This window comes from Schistocerca cancellata, chromosome 4, assembly GCF_023864275.1.
Source record: "Schistocerca cancellata isolate TAMUIC-IGC-003103 chromosome 4, iqSchCanc2.1, whole genome shotgun sequence".
Lineage (NCBI taxonomy): Eukaryota > Metazoa > Arthropoda > Insecta > Orthoptera > Acrididae > Schistocerca > Schistocerca cancellata.
This window is the reverse complement of record NC_064629.1, coordinates 562,573,562-562,586,134: the sequence shown is the minus strand read 5'-3', so window position 1 is coordinate 562,586,134 and position 12,573 is coordinate 562,573,562.

Below are 12,573 nucleotides of genomic sequence, written 5' to 3'. Positions count from 1 at the left end.
GAGGAGCAGAAAATGTCGTCGGTGATTTTCTATCTCATGTGACGGTTTTATCTTCACAGCTGCACCTCAGTGAACTTCCTAAATTGCAGACAGAGGATACTGAACTCGCCGCATTGCACTCCTATGTTAAAACAGCACTCAAACTAGAGTTATGGACACTTCCTGGGTTTTCTTCACCCATCTGGTGCGATATTTCAACAGGACGCATATGTCTGGTGATTCCTGCGCCTCTCTGCCGGGACATTTTTAATAGTATCCACGACTTGGCAAACCCTGGCATTTGCGCAACCACATGTCTGGTATGTGAACGTTTTGTTTAGCCCGGGGTGATAAAACAATGTCGCAGTTGGGCGCGAGCGTGAGTGGCCTGTCAGTGCGCAAAAGTAGAATGTCATGCACAGCACCCCATGGGTACGTTTGATGTGGCAAAAAGAAGATTCCAGCACATACACATTGATATTGTCGGAAGCTTACCCCCTCAGGCCCCATCCGTTACATGCTGTCCGGCATTGACAGGTTTACCCGCCGGGTAGAGGTAATTCCTCTCAATACTATCACAGCCAACGCTGTGACCCGAGCCCTTTTATTAATGTGGATCTCGCACTTCGGCTGCCAGGTTTCTATCACCACTCACCAGGCCCGCCAGTTCGAGTCTGCCCTCTACCAACAGCTCTGTGAACTGTGTGGGGTAAAACGATTTAGGAGTACACCATACCATCCCCTGAGCAATGGGCTTGTCGAATGCTGGCACCGGACGCTTAAAGTTTCCCTGATGTGCCACAGAGGTGAGTGGGTCAATGCCTTACCATGGGTAACGTTAGGCGTTCAGGCCGCATACAAAGAGGGCCCTGGCGCATCCCTGGCAAAAGTACTGTACGGAGAACCCCTCACACTCCCAGCAGAGCTAGTCGAGCTTTCACTTCCTCCAGATCAAATCTGCGACTTGACAATAGTTGGGCATGTTAAGAAGTTAATCGCTAACATTCGCATGCCTCCACCTGGACCAAAGTCGCCCCCTCTCGTATTTCTGCATAAGGACTTAGCGCCGTGCACTTACGTCATCGTGTGCGATGACACTGTCCAACCGGCACTCAGGCCTCCATACTCGGGCCTGCACAGAGTCATATCGCGGTGTACCAACAGGTTCTAAGTGCTCATTAATGGCACGGCTCAAACAGTATCTGTCTGCAGACTCAAACCAGCATGGTCTCTGGGAGAACTGCTAGATACCCTACCAATTCAGCCCCAAGGCCGTGCTGCACCTGCCTCACACGAGGCATCTACCGACAGTCCATGGATGAGTGATGCCCATTCCCGCACTGGTGACGTTACCCAGTCCCAGTCATGTGACAGTGCTACAGGTGCATGTGACATTCCCATACAGAGTGATGCGTGTGATGACTCCCCCTCCTACAGGCAGCCCCCTGCCTCTCCCCAGTTAGGATTCAGTGACGTATCAGGGGCCAACCTCGGAACATGTGATGTTGCTGACAATGACTCGTGTGGAGATTCTGTCAACCCATATACGGAAATGGTAGTGAATGTCAACACAGATTTTATCTGAAGCGCTAAAGTGTTTTTTGTTATGCAGCCAGATAATGTGTGTATTTTCTATGAACGAGCCAGCTCCCCCAATGACAACTTAACCCACATTCATCTTCTCCAGTCTGTCCCCTTGCCTGTTGGTACTGACCCATCAATGGTAAAAGTACTGCGTACCATAACAGGCATTCAGGTCCGCTACCAAGGATCCTCACAACCCACCGTCCCCTCCCTGGATCCCTCCACTGCTGTACGAGGATTCACCTGGTCAGGCAGGACCATCTGCCCCTCTCGCTGGCTCAAAGACTTCAATTATTAATATAATGCAAGGTATGGTTTCGGTTTAAACAGCCTCTCCCTCCCCCCTGAGTGGATCCTTTACATGTATGCTCCCATATTTATGTTTTGTACCCCACACTCTGGGCGGGGGGGCAGTGTGGCGACTATCGACCAAGTCACATGTAATGTCTTTGTTTTGACAAGCTCTTTGTGGCAGTCTGTGGCCGCGTGCAAAAGTGCACACAAGTGGACAGATAATCAAGAATGTATATAATTATATGTGTGCTTGCAAGTAATAAAATCATGCTTATTACAGGTTGTGTAATGTGCATCATTGGATTCAGCAATCCTACAACACTAAAACCCTTAAGCTTGACAATTTCAGAAAGAGAAACAAGCTGCCTGTCAATAAATATGTAAATAAGAATAGCAACCCCCAAAAATTTTTCGCAAGAGTCGTAAATTCAAGTAACATTGAATTCAGTCAGACAGAAATGACACTACTAAATAAGGGTTTGAAGCATAATATAAATCCAAGCATCAATCACAGCAACAGAAAAGACACCATATGCTCACTAAAGATAGCCAGTGATTTTTCAAAACTTAATGACACTGAACAAGGAGTACTAGGCCACAAGGCTAATAAAATTATACAAAAATACATAACCACAAAAGCAGCAAAACCAAAAAACTATGAAATAAATGTACTCCAATCAATCAATAAGAAACTACAAAACCATAATGCCCTGGCAGTAAAATTTAATGAAGGTCCCACAACAGTTATTATGTTTAAAGATGATAATATACATAAAACACTCGATTTCTTTACAGACAACCTCATACTTGAAGTCCAAGTTGACCCAACACCAAAGTTTCAAGTTAAAATAAGGAAATGCCTCAACAACAGTAACTTCCTTTTCACTAAGAATGAAGTATGAGACGTTATTGTGATGAACCCAACAGCCCCCAAGCTCAGAGCACAACCAAAAGTGCATAAAATCAACACACCTATCAGGCCTGTTGTGAACTTAATTAATAGCCCAGCCTACAAATTAATGAGAGAACTAAATGACATACTGTATAGAAAAATACACATTTGAAAAATCATATTCTGTAAAGAACAGCTGTCAACTTATTGTTGTTGTTGTTGTGGTCTTCAGTCCTGAGACTGGTTTGATGCAGCTCTCCATGCTACCCTATCCTGTGCAAGCTTCTTCATCTCCCAGTACTTACTGCAGCCCACATTCATCTGAATCTGCTTAGTGTATTCATCTCTTGGTCTCCCTCTACGATTTTTACCCTCCACGCTGCCCTCCAATGCTAAATTTATGATCCCTTGCTGCCTCAGAACATGTCTTACTAACCGGTCCCTTCTTTTTGGCAAGTCGTGCCACATACTCCTCTTCTCCCCAATTCTATTCAATACTTCATCATTAGTTATGTGGTCTACCCATCTAATCTTCAGCATTCTTCTGTAGCACCACATTTCGAAAGCTTCTATTCTCTTCTTGTCCAAACTATTTATCGTACATGTTTCACTTCCATACATGGTTACACTCCATACAAATACTTTCAGAAACGACATCCTGACATGTAAATCTATATTCGATGTTAACAAATTTCTCTTCTTCAGAAACACTTTCCTTGCCATTGCCAGTCTACATTTTATATCTTCTCTACTTCGGCCATCATCAGTTATTTTGCTCCCCAAATAGCAAAACTCCTTTACTACTTAAAGTGCCTCATTTCCTAATCTAATTCACTCAGCATCAAGCGACTTAATTCGACTACATTCCGTTATCCTGGTTTTGCTTTTCTTGATGTTCATCTTATATCCTCCTTTCAAGACACTGTCCATTCCATTCAACTGCTCTTCCAAGTCCTTTGCAGTCTCTGATAGAATTACAATGTCATCGGCGAACCGCAAAGTTTTTATTTCTTCTCCATGGATTTTAATACCTACTCCGAATTTTTCTTTTGTTTCGTTTACTGCTTGCTCAATATACAGATTGAATAACATCGGGGAGAGGCTACAATCCTGTCTCACTCCCTTCACAACCACTGCTTCCCTTTCATGCCCCTCGACTCTTATAACTGCCATCTGGTTTCTGTACAAATTGTAAATAGCCTTTTGCTCCCTGTATTTTACCCCTGCCACCTTTAGAATTTGAAAGAGAGTATTCCAGTCAACATTGTCAAAAGCTTTCTCTAAGTCTACAAATGCTAGAAACGTAGGTTTGCCTTTCCTTAATCTTTCTTCTAAGATAAGTCGTAAGGTCAGTATTGCCTCACGTGTTCCAATATTTCTACGGAATCCAAACTGATCTTCCCCGAGGTCAGCTTCTACTAGTTTTTCCATTCGTCTGTAAAGAATTCGCGTTAGTATTTTTCAGCTGTGACTTATTAAACTGATAGTTCGGTTATTTTCACATCTGTCAATACCTGCTTTCTTTGGGATTGGAATTATTATATTCTTCTTGAAGTCTGAGGGTATTTCGCCTGTCTCATACATCTTGCTCACCAGATGGTAGAGTTTTGTCAGGACTGGCTCTCCCAAGGCCATCAGTAGTTTTAATGGAATGTTGTCTACTCCCGGGGCCTTGTTTCGATTCAGGTCTTTCAGTGCTCTGTCAAACTCTTCACGCAGTATCGTACCTCCCTTTTCATCTTCATCTACATCCTCTCCCATTTCCATAATATTGTCCTCAAGTACATCGCCCTTGTATAGACCCTCCATATACTCCTTCCACCTTTCTGCATTCCCTTCTTTGCTTAGAACTGGGTTTCCATCTGAGCTCTTGATATTCATACAAGTGGTTTTCTTTTCTCCAAAAGTCTCTTTAATTTTCCTGTAGGCAGTATCTATCTTACCCCTAGTGAGATAAGCCTCTACATCCTTACATTTGTCCTCTAGCCATCCCTGTTTTGCCATTTTGCACTTCCTGTTGATCTCATTTTTGAGACGTCTGTATTCCTTTCTGCTTGCTTCATTTACTGCATTTTTATATTTTCTCCTTTTGTCAGTTAACTTCAATATTTCTTCTGTTACCCAAGGATTTCTACTAGCCCTCGTCTTTTTACCTACTTGATCCTCTGCTGCCTTCACTACTTCATCCCTCAGAGCTACCCATTCTTCTTCTACTGTACTTCTTTCCCCCATTCCTGTCAATTGTTCCCTTATGCTCTCCCTGAAACTCTGTACAACCTCTGGCTCTTTCCGTTTATCCAGGTCCCATCTTATTGCAGTTTCTTCAGTTTTAATCTACAGTTCATAATCAATAGATTGTGGTCAGAGTCCACATCTGCCCCTGGAAATGTCTTATAATTTAAAACCTGGTTCCTAAATCTCTGTCTTACCATTATATAATCTATCTGATACCTTCTAGTATCTCCAGGATTCTTCCATGTATACAACCTTCTTTCATGATTCTTGAACCAAGTGTTAGCTATGATTAAGTTATGCTCTGTGCAAAACTCTACCAGGCGGCTTCCTTTTTCATTTCTTAGCCCCAACCATATTCACCTACTATGTTTCCTTCTCTCCCTTTTCCTACTCTCGAATTCCAGTCACCCATGACTATTAAATTCTCGTCTCCCTTCACTACCTGAATAATTTCTTTTATCTCATCATACATTTCTTCAATTTCTTCATCATCTGCAAAGCTAGTTGGCATATAAACTTGTACTACTGTGGTAGGCATAGGCTTCGTGTCTATCTTGGCCACACTAATGTGTTCACTATGCTGTTTGTAGTAGCTTACCCACACTCCTATTTTTTTATTCATTATTAAACCTACTCCTGCATTACCCCTATTTGATTTTGTATTTATAACCCTGTATTCACATGACCAAAAGTCTTCTTCCTCCTGACACCGAACTTCACATATTCCCACTATAGCTAACTTTAACCTATCCATTTCCCTTTTTTAAATTTTCTAATCTACCTGCCCGATTAAGGGATCTGACATTCCACGCTCCGATCCATAGAACGCCAGTTTTCTTTTTCCTGATAACAACGTCCTCTTGAGTAGTCCCCGCCCGGAGATCCGAATAGGGGCCTATTTTACCTCCGGAATATTTTACCCAAGAGGACGCCATCATCACTTATCCATACAGTAAAGCTGCATGCCCTCGGGAAAAATTACAGCCGTAGTTTCCCCTTCCTTTCAGCCGTTCGCTGTACCAGAACAGCAAGGCCGTTTTAGTTAATGTTGCAAGGCCAGGTCAGTCAATCATCCAGACTGTTGCCCCTGCAACTACTGAAAAGGCTGCTGCCCCTCTTCAGGAACCACACATTTGTCTGGCCTCTCAACAGATACCCCTCCATTGTGGTTGCACCTACGGTACAGCCATTTGTATCGCTGAGGCACGCAAGCCTCCCCACCAACGGCAAGGTCCATGATTCATGGGGAAGGCGTCAACTTATTAACAGTTTGAAAAATTTGACAGTACCACCTCAAGCCAAGGTTCTGTCCCTAGATATCGTAAATTTTTACAGCAGTATACCTGTAGATGAAACAGTTGAGATAATAAGAATGAACCAATTGAGAAACAAGACAATGAGCAGACCAGAAATCATAGGAGTTGTAGATGTACTTAATTTAGTGCTTACACATAATTTCTTCTCTTTGAACAATAAAATTTACAAGCAGGACCAAGGACTAGCAATGGAAAGCCCTCTCAGTGGCCTAATAGCTGAAATATTTATCAACCATACAGAAAATAAAATTCTAACACTAAATCATAACATCACAAGCAAAATTAAATTCTGTAAGAGATATGTAGATGACACCCTCATTCTATTTGATAGCACAGAGGATGAAGTGACAAACCTTTCTAACAAATTCAACAGCCTACATAAAAATATTCAGTTAACCCTTGAACAGGAAGAAAACAATACCATACATTATCTTGACATAAAAGTATCAAAACAGAACCAAAAGGTAGCTTTCAATGCTTACAGAAAATGTACTGGCACTAACATCACTATACCAAACTCCTCTACACATCCCTCCTTCCACAAAAAAGCTGCTTATATATCAATGCTGTACAGAGCACAGAAATTTCCACTTCAACATACAGAATTTCAACAAGAAATAGAAACCATAACAAATACCGCAATAAACAATGCATATGATCCTTCTCTAATTAATACCATGTCACAACAAATAAAAAAAAAAGCTGAACAAACAACATCAAACTACACTCACAACTGACAGTGCCCCAGCAATCAAATATGTAAAAATGCTGTATCTTGGAATAGTACCTGACAAATTAGCAAGACTATTCAAAAACACAGAAGTAAAAATCAGCTGAAGGACCAACAATAAACTAAGTAGGAAGCTTATTCACAATATAAATCCACCAGATGCAAGTCTTGAAGCATCTGACATTTACAAAATGACCTGCAGCCAATGTAATAAATATCATATCAGCCCAACAGGCAGAAATTTCTGAACTGATTCAAAGAACATTTAGACTGCTACAGGCTTGATAAATGTAACAAATCAGCAGTAGCAACTCACATTAAAGACACAGGCCACCCTTTGAAAATCGAAGACCACCTTGAAATTTTACACAAAACAGGAAAAAGTACAAGAATGTATATCATGGAAGAAATGGAAATTTTCATATGTAATACAAAGCATGGAGATGAGATTCTTAATGAGATAACCGAATTCAAAAACTCAAAATTGTTCAACGGTCTTAAGCCAGTTCCAACTCAATAGATTCAAGATGTGTTAATGTAAATAATTGATTAAAATCTGTCATTTCTTTGTCTAAGATAAAGGTATTTACTATACACATTACTCTGCTGTCTTTTCAATACATGATGAACACGGCATCCTGCTACATATGTTAATATTGGAAGGTATAGTTTTGTCTGCCTGAAATCTTCCTCCATATATCCTTTCTAAGTTGTGCAGAAATGCTTCAAAAGTAGAAAATAAGTTTATCAAATCATTCTGTGTTTTTCTTATTAAGCTATTAGTAATTGCTTTCTGGAGACGTTCATTGCCTCACGTAGCTTATCTTTCCTCTGCAGTTTTTTGAGAGCTGGTGGATGGAGCAGACAAGTAGCTTGGTGAGCCTGGTCTTGAAAGCTTGAACGTAAGCTTTGTGTCTTCCACTTCATAACATTCCGCATGCCGTATGCTGGCAGAGGTCAGATTTGGAGAAATGAAGTTCACATACCTACAACAAAATATTTTGAGTCAGTACAGTGCACAGCGTGATATATAGATGATGTGTGTCTACATGTGGAAGATACTAACACTGGATACTCATTCATCTTCCACCAATATGAACTTGACAGGTCACATCACAGTGGAAGTACATAAATCACTTAACATGATTTACAACAAAATGTATGTTGATTTGTAATATTTATTTTATTACTAATAAAGAGTATGTCTCAACATGCATCACTACAACATGAATATACGTGTGAACTGCTTTTGTTACAGCAGTACTTTGATTTTTATGGAACTATGGAAGTGCAGATTCTACTGCAGATCCATTCTCTATAAATTTCAGTTTCCTGTAGCATTCTGCATATTAATATAAGATTTATTTTTTAAATTTTGAATTCGGTTTCTTGGTTATCATGGTATATAAAAGACATCAACCAATGCAGGACAATATTTCACTATGGGTATTATTATGCCAGCACCTATTAAATCAGACAGTCATAACAGTAACAATAAATCGGGGTCTTGATGGAGTACAACAGAAGAACAACTGCACAACAAATGTATGCCAAACAAAATAAAGTAGAATAGATGTCAACATAAGTAAGACATCACAATAAGGCAGACATTACTATTCAACTGGAAGCTTGTTGAGATGATACCAAATAAACATTCTGTACCTAGTTATGCTGTGTAAACTAAATTCCATTTGACATGTAAATTAAGCAACATGAGCATTTAACATAAGGTTAAGTCACTGTATATTTGGACTTAAAAGAAAAATTTCATTATTAAGGTGAATATCGTTATATGAAGTGGCTCAGTCAACGATCATGCCTAATAAGGGGAAAATCTAACACACAGAAAAACCGCATCAATATGCTTCTGCAGAGAGATGGTTATTAAACATGAAAACATCAGTTTCAAGAATCTTTAGCACTCACGTTAACCACAGTGAGGCAGAAAAGTGAGAACACCTACTCACACATTGAGGAAAAAACCTATCAGTAATATGTGCTTACCAGTGATGCTGTCTGCAACTGTGACTGTAGACACAACTTCACTGTTACAGTAGTCTACGGAGATCAGTTCAGAGATGTGGCCACTGATGGGATTGTGTATGCAATTGGAGTTCACCCCCTCAGTGCCAATTAAGGTCTGAAGATGGTGTACTGAATCACCAAAACTGGTAGCTATATAATAAATAATAACAAAAGGACGGCTGGAGATGTTCCATTTTATTACATACATTATTTTGGATCCAGTTCTGTAATTCCCACGACACACTGATACACAAAATTTGTAAACCATGGTCACAGTAGATTCACTAAAAGTAAAAACTGTAACCACTAGTTTTAAGCAGGAATGCAGCATTAGAATCCAACACATATGTAAGGGTATCACAACTTCTAAACATAAAATGGTGGCCCACTATGAGTGACATTATGGCCTGCTACAAATTTGTTGCTGCAACCTTGCAACCTTCCCTTCACATAGTGGTGGCACTGCTGCCTGCTTCCTGACATTGCCGACTGGTGCCTCACTGACAGTGACACCAGGAGATCAATGAAATGCACCACCGACTTTGCTGATTTCTTCAACGTGAAGTATGTGGTATATTCCAGCCCAAAGGTTGACCTCCTGACTCAATTTCCTGCTCTCACATGCCCATCAAGTGCGCCTCAGGAGGTCCCCATTTAACTGTCAACTATATTGACACCACAACCAGACCACCCGTCTTCTCCTAGCTGCAACCCCTACCACCATAGAAACTCAAGATTACCGAGGTCAAATACGACAAGCTGCTCCATAAGTGAGCTGCATCCTTCCAAGAGCCCATGTGCATCTGCCCTCCACCTTGCCAAGAAGAAGGCTGGCTTCTGGCACCCATGTAGCGATTACTGGAAGCTAAATGTCTGTACCGTACCTGAATGGTACAAGGTGCTGCTCCTACGAAGGTAAGACAACACACTGGTTAAGGCTACAATTTTCAGCACAATAGACTGCGCCAAGGCTTTCAACCAGATTCCATTCGCACCCACCATTCACACCCAAGGCCATCCAGACGACAGAACCTTCATGCCCTTCAGCGTCCATAATACTGCCCAAATGTGGCAGCATTTCTTGGGTAGTGTCTTGCAAGCCTTGCCCTGCTGTTTTGGCTACTTAGACGACATACTTGCTTTTTCTGCGATGCCTGAAGAATACGATGAGCACCTCTGCAGTAATTTTGAGCACCTCCAAGATGCTGTCATCATCATCAACACAGTAAAGTGCGATCTCGGTGTCAGTGAGGTGACACTCCTGAGCCACAGCATCTCTGGTCCTCAAATTCCAACACCCAGAGAGAGTCAAGCAGCTCTACCACTTCCTTGGCATGTTAAATTTCTTCCGCCACCATCTGAGGAATCCCACTGCTACACAGGACCCACTCACTGCCACCCTTCACTGGTGAAAACAAAGGGCAACAGGCTGGTGCCTTCTGCCATAAATGGAAGACATCTTCTATGACACCAAGCGAGATTTGGTGGATGCTATCCTGCTCGCCCATACCCACCACACTGTCCCGCTTGCCGTCATAGTTGTCAAAAGCCAGCTGGCCATCAGTGTAGTCTTGCAGCAGCATGCCCAGCAGCTGCTCGCTTTCTTTTCCCACAAGCTCTCTGCCACTCAATGGCACTGGAGAGCATAAGACAGAGAGATCCGCACTATCTATGAGACAATCAAATACTTTTGGCTGTTGGTGGAGGCTCGTCACTTCATGGTCTTCACCAACCACAAGCCTATAACGTTTTCCCTCGCAAAATACTTTGACCAGTGCTCCCCACGCCAATTCTGGCAGCTGTCGTTCATTTCTGCATGTACAAATGACATGTCATGTCACCAGAGTTTTCAAAGTCGCTGCTGACTGCCTCATCTGCACCAGTGCCATCACCTCTTCCCTGCACTATGATCCACTGAGTACATTGCAGGAGCACGACCTGCAACTCTCCTGCCTAAGCCTGCAAGCGGCTTCCAGACTCTGCCTTCAAAGTATGTCAGCTCCTAGCTCAAACAGCAGTATCTGATGCGATGTATCCACCAGCTCACTGCAACCATTCCTGCCTGATACCTTCCATAAGGCTGCATTCGCTGGTTACATAACCTGCCACACCCTGGGGTGCGGGTGTCGACGGCAATGATGATGCCTGATGATGCAGCGTTTTGTTGGCCAGGTATTCAAGAGGGATAGCAGGACCTAAGCCCACACCTGTCTCACCTGTCACCTTGGCAAGGTCGGTTTCCACATATGCACTCCGACTGCTGCCTTCCCAGATATCAGGCATTGCTTTGTCCATGTTCACATGGATATCCGTGGACCTCTACTGCCCTCTGATGGCTGCTGCTACCTCCTCACCATGGTGGAAAGATTCACCCACTGGCATGAGGCAACGCCAATACTCGATATCACTGTCGCCATTGTAGCCGTTGCTTTCATCTCCTCATGAATTGCCTGTTTCAGCTGCCCACACCTCATCACAATGGGCTGCGGGTGCCAATTTACATTGGCTCTTTTCCAGCACTGATACATCTCACCTGCCACAATAGCTGCTGGACCACTGCCCTGTCACTGACACTTCTTGGCCTCTGCACCACTCACAAGACTAACCTCAAGATGTCAGCCAACCTTGTTCATGGTGAGCCACTCACCACAATGAGCGACTTCCTAGAGCCTGCTGACCTGCCCACACATGAGGTCCGACCTGAAATCGTCACAGGCTTGCAGAACTGCATAGGATACCTGCAGCTGACCCCTCCCAAGCACCACGACTAACACAGGACATTCACCAATGGTGATCTTGCATCATGCACCCATGTTATACTGTGCAACAATTTTCACCAACCTCTGCTATGCTTGCACTACCAGCCCTCACTGGGTCCTAAAGTGGGACTTGAAGACATTTACTCTGCATGACAACGGCACCCATACCAGCGTTTCCATTGCTAAGTTGAAGCCCATTTATACACTGCCCAGTTTTGCTCTGCCCAGTCTGACTACAACGTTCATCAACACACCCAGGTGCATGCCACCACCAGCACCAGTGTCACCAACAGTGCCGGCACCACCTCTGCCAACATCCAACCAAGAGCCTCCATAACTGAAGCCCTCAAGGCTGCCTACCACACCATGACCAGGGACACTGTAGAAAATCAATCCTTGGTACACAAGCACCTCTCTGACTCATCGGCCATCGACAACATGGACGCCTGTATCAGCGATGCCCAGGACAATCATTCCCACCCCTCTTCCTCTCCTGCAGCCTACCTGTGATGCAATGATTCTACCTCTGCCACCACCACCAGCGAATTGCACATCTGATACCACATCATTTCCCCCGCCCCTCCCACAGCAGTGTCATTTCATGTGCTGACAGTGCTGTTCCCCACATCTGCCACTGCCTGTCCTCATGCCGGAGGCACTAATGGTGCGCACCGTAACTACCCAGTGTGTGTATTTTCAGCTGTCAAATGCAGCCACCCAGCAGTCAACCCCTACTTGCAGACACAAGGCAACACTGCC